The sequence below is a fragment of the Pongo abelii genome, chromosome 2 (genome assembly GCF_028885655.2).
Source record: "Pongo abelii isolate AG06213 chromosome 2, NHGRI_mPonAbe1-v2.0_pri, whole genome shotgun sequence".
Taxonomy (NCBI): domain Eukaryota; kingdom Metazoa; phylum Chordata; class Mammalia; order Primates; family Hominidae; genus Pongo; species Pongo abelii.
Genome location: NC_085928.1, coordinates 189,432,501 through 189,438,536, shown reverse-complemented (window position 1 = coordinate 189,438,536; position 6,036 = coordinate 189,432,501). Strand labels below are relative to the sequence as shown.

Sequence of the window (6,036 nt, the reverse complement as noted above, 5' to 3'; positions counted from 1 at the left end):
ATCATAGTGAAGGAAAACACCCTGCAAAAGAAACTGTAACTACACTCCTAGAAAAACAATGACCACTTTCTCCCCTCTTATGATTCCGACTAGCGTGTGGGATGGGGTGAGGTATGCAGGTTATTTGCATTAAACAAGCAGCCAAGTGCATTCACTCATTTATTTGTTCGTGGAGTACCTAGCAAATGCAAGGTGCTCTGTTAAACACTATGGCGGACACAAAGATGAAACGGACAAGGATTTTGTCTTCAAAGGTTCTCTAGTAGGGACCCACCATGCTCTCTTAATAGAGTAGGATTTGAGAACATGGGCCTAATGAGTTAGAAATCTAATTATCAGCCAGTGGCACCCAAACAAAAGATCATGGGGCTTAATCCTTAGGAGTAGGATACATCTCTACGATTCTCTACACAAACCAGCAGGCATTAGAAATGTTAATAGCATGCCCCTTCACCTTTCTCTCTGCCTCCCTTCCCAGTCTCTCTCTTTCGTTCTTCGTGGATTTCATTATCATTGGAAAAATCATGAATTGCTGGATCACTTAGATGCATTACTATGCTCTTATGAAATTATTCCTGATGATAAAATTCTTTTAATCAGCTCCACTTTCAGATTTTCAGTATAGGCTTGTCCTTTAACAAGTAAGTTTTTTTTTTTTTCTCAGAAAAATATGCAGCAGGTATGGCAAAACAGAAATACAATATTCTTGGAAGTAGATTCGTTTGGATAATAATTAAACTTTCCTTTTTCTGTACTTGGACTTTATTCTTCTAGTAATTTCTTTGTCTACGTTAAATTTTCAGGAAGGTTGACGTTATCATTCTTTTAAACTCTTCAAAAGACAGTCAAATTCTTGTTACATCTTTTCAGGTTTTGTATTTTATGTTTAGGAGCTGTTCATTTATATTTCCCCTAATCTTTTCTGGAATAGACTATCTCATTGCTTCCCACTGTGTTTTCCTAAATACCAGCAACTTGTTTTTCAACAAATAATCTTAACCCAACAATCACCTCTCAAAGCTTTATAACATCTGGTAAATGCTAGTGCACAGGAACAAGGCAGAAAAGAATCTAAAAAAAGAATATGGGGCCGGGATCGGTGGCTCACACCTGTATTCTCAGCACTTTGGGAGGCCAAGGTGGGCAGATCACCTGAGGTCAGCAGATTGAGACCAGCCTGGTCAACACGGTGAAACCTCGTCTCTACTAAAAATACAAAAAATCAGCTGGGCGTGGTGGCTTCTGCCTGTAATCCCAGACTTGGGAGGCTGAGACACGAGAATCGCTTGAATCCGGGAGGTGGAGGTTGCAGTGAGCGGACATCACACCACTGCACGGTGACTCCGTCTCAAAACAAAAAAACAAAAAAACAAAAAAACAACAACAACAAAAAGAAAGAATGTGGGCTTTGGAGTTGATCCAATCTGATGTCATGCAAGGCTCTACCAGTACCTTCGTGACTCCGATAAATTAATCTTACCAGGGCATCAGTTTGCTTATCTGTAAAATGGGGATAAAATTCACACTTCAAGGTAATTATGAGGATTAAGTACAGTATAAGAAAGCAGAGAGCATGATCCGTAATAGGCACTCTTTAACAATTTCCCTTTGCTTCCTCCTAAAAATGACAATGATAAAACTCAGGATTTAATCATTGAAACATAAATAGTTACAGATGCAAAACACTCATGTCCCAACGAGCTCTTCTGACACTTTGATATGCAGAATATTTGGCATTTCTCTTCTTTCTTCTTAATGGAAAAATGCTCCTAATATTAGTAAAAATGAAAATTTTGGGGGAAAAAATTATCCACAGTTTCTTTATCTGTGGATAAAGAAAATAGAAACAGCTGCTTCTATTTTTGTCATGGCCTGGCTTTTATACAAAACGGTCACATTTTCCCCACAGTCACAAACAGGGTTTGCTTATCATGGCATCAGCTCTTTCAAGGGACTAATAGATTTATTCCAGGTGATAGTGGGAAGCAGCTAGAGAAGGAGGATTGGAAGGCTGAGGGGGTGTTAAAGTTATCTGATGATATTGTTCGAACCCTTCTCCGGCACAGAAACTCCACAAAGAACTCCTCTGCAGTTTTCGCTACCCAGGGCTGTTTCTTTAAATTGTTTGACGTCAGAGAAGGAATGCTATAGCAACAGTCTGTCAAACTGGAATTAACTCAGAAGAAAAATGGGGGTGGGGAGAGGAAAAATGCTCCCAGGCGGTACTGACTTCAGAGGAAGCAAATTGGATAGATGCATTTATTTTATGACATTTTAAACATAAAACACCCAGATAAATGTGGAAAAAAAAAAAAACTCGATTGAGATGCATGTGGTGTTTAACTCACGCAGAGAAGAGCGACTTGGCAGGGATATCTGGAAGGCCTTCCAATTTTATCAATGACAATAGGAACAATAACTTCCAAGTATTGGCCATTTATTTGGAGGCAGGCTTCATGCAAACATCACTTCATTTAATATGCTTAGCACCTTTATAAGGCAGGTATCAATATGTTTATTTTGGCGATGACGAAACTTAGGCCCGAGACGGTACACGGTCCTACAACTAGTGATGGAAGAGCGGGGACTGCAACGCAAGGTTGTGCAACTCTGGGCTTCAGTTTACTTTCTGACATTTAGAATTCCAGAATGGGAAACCTAAATGGGACCTTTGGGGTCTTCTAGCTCTGCCCTTCGATCCTGCTAACAAGCAAACTGGCGCCTGTCAGCGCCAGAAAGGAAATTGGCCACGCCACTTAGACGGGCACTACTTAGCAGCGTGCCCCGGCGCCACACCAACAAGAAAACGAAACTGCCCGGGAATGAATGTTTTTCTTCTCCTTCTGGCAGGAAACGAGAGAGAAAATAGGAAGCAGAAGCTGCGCGCGGCGCCCGCTCCCTTCGCCCCCGCCCGGGCTGCGCGCGCTCCGAGGGTCTGCGCGGCCCCGGCACGTCCCCGCCGGGCCCGCGCGCCTCGTGCCTCGCGCCTCGCGCCTCCAGCCACGTCCCCGCCCCGGCTCCGGCGCGCCGGGGAGTTGGCTGCTGGGAGGTGCGGGACTGGGTGTGGCCGGTGGCTCTGGTCTCGGCGGTGCGCTGCGCTCTCCACGCCGGCTCCGCGCTCCGGGGGTTGCTGAGCGCCCAGCGGACCCCTGCAGCGCGCGGTCGACGCGGGCCCGAGCTCCCTCCAGGTAGGCGGCCAGCTCGCGAGCGGCGGCTCGTCGGTGCGCCCGGCGAAGCGATCCCGGGCTTCTCGTAGGGACGTGGGGCTCCGCGAGCCACCCCTGCGGAACGGGGCCCGAGTGACGGCGCGGGGCGGGGCGGGTCTCTCCTGGCTCCAAGACTGAGGGCTCGGGCGGCCGACGCTGCCCGGGAGGGACGGGGAGGGCGCGCCTGTGTCGCGCTCCGCTGCCGCGCGGGAACCGGCCCCACGACCGCCAGAGCAGGCACTTCCCGGGCGGTCCAGACCGCTCGCCCTGGGCAGCGAGGAACGGCCGGCGGTCCAAGTCCTGCAGAACCCCCGGGTTTCTCGTCACTCCCCGAGGCCTCCTTCCAGGAACTCAGAGCACGAGCCCGTGCGTGCCCCCAAAATAGCGGGTATTCGGGACTGCCCAGCAGGGCTGTTGGGTGGAGAGTGCTGGGAAGACTCATAAAAGTTCTACGCTGAGTCCGAAATTAGTCCAATGGTTTTGTTTCAGATTTATTTTGGAAATGATATAATGTCCAGAGTTTGGAGATGGGAGGGGATTAATGAATTTTGAATACTTGTGAGTTCAGTACAATAAAAAGTGTTTTCCTTTTCTCTCCACCTTTTTCTGCTTCAGAACACAGATGATTGCCATATACTTTGCTATGTATTGCTATTCGCTAAGGGAATATTGAATTTTCAGAAGTTTAAAACCAGGCTTTCATTTGTTTATACAAGCAATACTTTGTTATTTTGCGTCTCCTTGTGTTCCCTTTTCTCCCACTCCTTCCCTTTCTCTTTCCATAAAGGATGAGGATGCATCTTTCTCCCTCTCAGCCACCGACAAAGTAGCGTGGCGTGTGGATTAGCGGGAAGTTTTCTTAAAATGTTCAAAATTTAATTGTTGATTAGAACTTTTATTATGAGTCCGCCTCAGTGTTGCAAACAGAGTTTATGACCATTAAGTACATCTTCTAGGACAGAGAACACACGCTACTTAATTTAAGATGGGAGGGAAGTCATTTCTAGTCGGAGAGGAGAACGGCTGATTAGGTGCGTTCAAAATTGTGTGCTTTGAGTCTCTGCCATTGTTCATTTTAATACTCTTCAGGTGGGGCTTTTGGTTTACTACTGATTCTAGCCTCTGAAAATTTACTGTATATTTCAGTATATGGCTTAAAGACATTTTAAGATTTTCCATGTTGCATTTTGGTTTGTAGATGAATTTGAAACTGAAATAGAAACTTTTAAAATATCATCTCATTGAACGTTGTCAACCCTCTGTATATACATTTATAAAACTGATTAATACAGCTTGTGATGTTTTAGGTTGGTTCAACTCTTTGTGGGCCCATAAACATTATTTAGGAAGTTATTCCGAGTCATTGGCCTTTGTTAACCTGTAGAATTGTTTCTTTTAAACAATTGGCGTGTAAGTATGTCAGCACATACTTTTACACTTTAAAAATAGACTCTGGGGCAATTTGAAAATTAAGAATTGGAACTAAGTGTTGGACATTTTTCTGCCCTTACCAAATACTGCCTGAGATGGTGTGATTTCTCTTAGGCGTGTTATTGAAGTCAGCTGGCTGTGTCATCAGTTTCTTTACCTTGCTGACTGTTTTAATCTGCGTCTCTTATGGACTTATTTATTAAAATATCTCTTCTGGGCTGGGGCAGTGCTGTAAGTTATTCTACTTATATCTCACAGTAACACCATTATCTACTTCCACAGGTAAGGAAATTTTCTGAGGTTTTAAGTAACTTGGCAGTGGTTATGTAGGCGTTGAGTAACTCAACTGGGATTCGAAGCAAGACCCCTCTGTTTCCAAAGTCCATGTTCTTTCCCCTGAGCCATATTAACTTAGTACGAGGGCATGAGGAGTGACCTTCAATTACTCATTAGCATGTGTGTAAAATATCCAAGACATGCCAGAAACATGTTTGTTTTTCCAGCATGATCATTATTGTCTGTCCCATGTTTTTATACAGCTCCTCACATCAGCCATTCTCTTCTCACCACTCTACTCCTAGTTAAATGTCTTCTTCCAAGTTCAAAACCTCCCTTTTGCCAGGGCACAGTATATCCTATTGATATTAATAGGTAGTGATGGCTTAATTATCTTGATAAAATAATAACTCCATTTTAATGTGGGTTTTCTAGAGATAGAGTTATAACTAATTTGGAAGGTTACAAACAGGACGGCAATCTATTTTGGGATATGAGAACCCTTTGATATCCCTTAAATTAAACTAGAGGATATTTTGATAGATATTTCCCTCTGCAATTTATCATACTCTCTGCTGCACCTTCAATTTGTCAGTTACTACAGAATCATTTACATTATTGTACAGTCTCCCATTTTAAAATAAAATTGTTTCTTGATCCAGTGTTCTGCTTCAGTGACTGCCTCATTTGTTTTTATTTATTTATTTTTATAAATAGAAGCGAGATCTCGCTGTGTTGCCCAGGCTGGTCTTGAACTCTTGGGCTCAAGCAATCCACCCACCTCAGCCTCCCAAAGTGTTAGGATTACAGGCATGAGCCACGGCGTCTGGCCCTGCCTCATTTCTCTACCTCACCTTGAGGAAGCGTAGTTTTTTGACAGAACAAAAAATAAATACAGGAGCGATAACCAGAAACTAATTAGGTACCTACAGGCACTGGGTAGGAACTGAGTAAATGGGAACAACAGAAGGAATGGCCTTGTTCTGAATATACTTTTTTGCATAGTTTTGAGTTTGGGAAACTGTTAGTCTTCTTTATGTTGAAAAATAAAATTAACAAGATGTGGAGAGTGGGACTCCAAAACAATACAAACAGCAACAACAAACCGTGTATTTCTGTGAAT

At 43.8% G+C, this 6,036-nt stretch overlaps 1 protein-coding gene across 3 annotated transcripts in view; it reads left to right on the top strand.

The window, feature by feature from the left end:
- The first annotated feature begins 2,624 nt into the window (after positions 1-2,624).
- The window catches only part of GNB4 (G protein subunit beta 4), a 55,597-nt gene continuing 52,185 nt past the window's right edge, over positions 2,625-6,036 (top strand). The window contains exon 1 of one of the 3 annotated variants that reach the window (XM_003776361.5): positions 2,625-3,188. The gene's annotated coding sequence lies outside the window, so the exon portion shown is untranslated. Of the gene's footprint in view, positions 3,189-3,319; positions 3,573-6,036 lie in introns of those variants that run through there. The other 2 variants (XM_054553029.2, XM_024244380.3) reach the window with 2 other exon arrangements.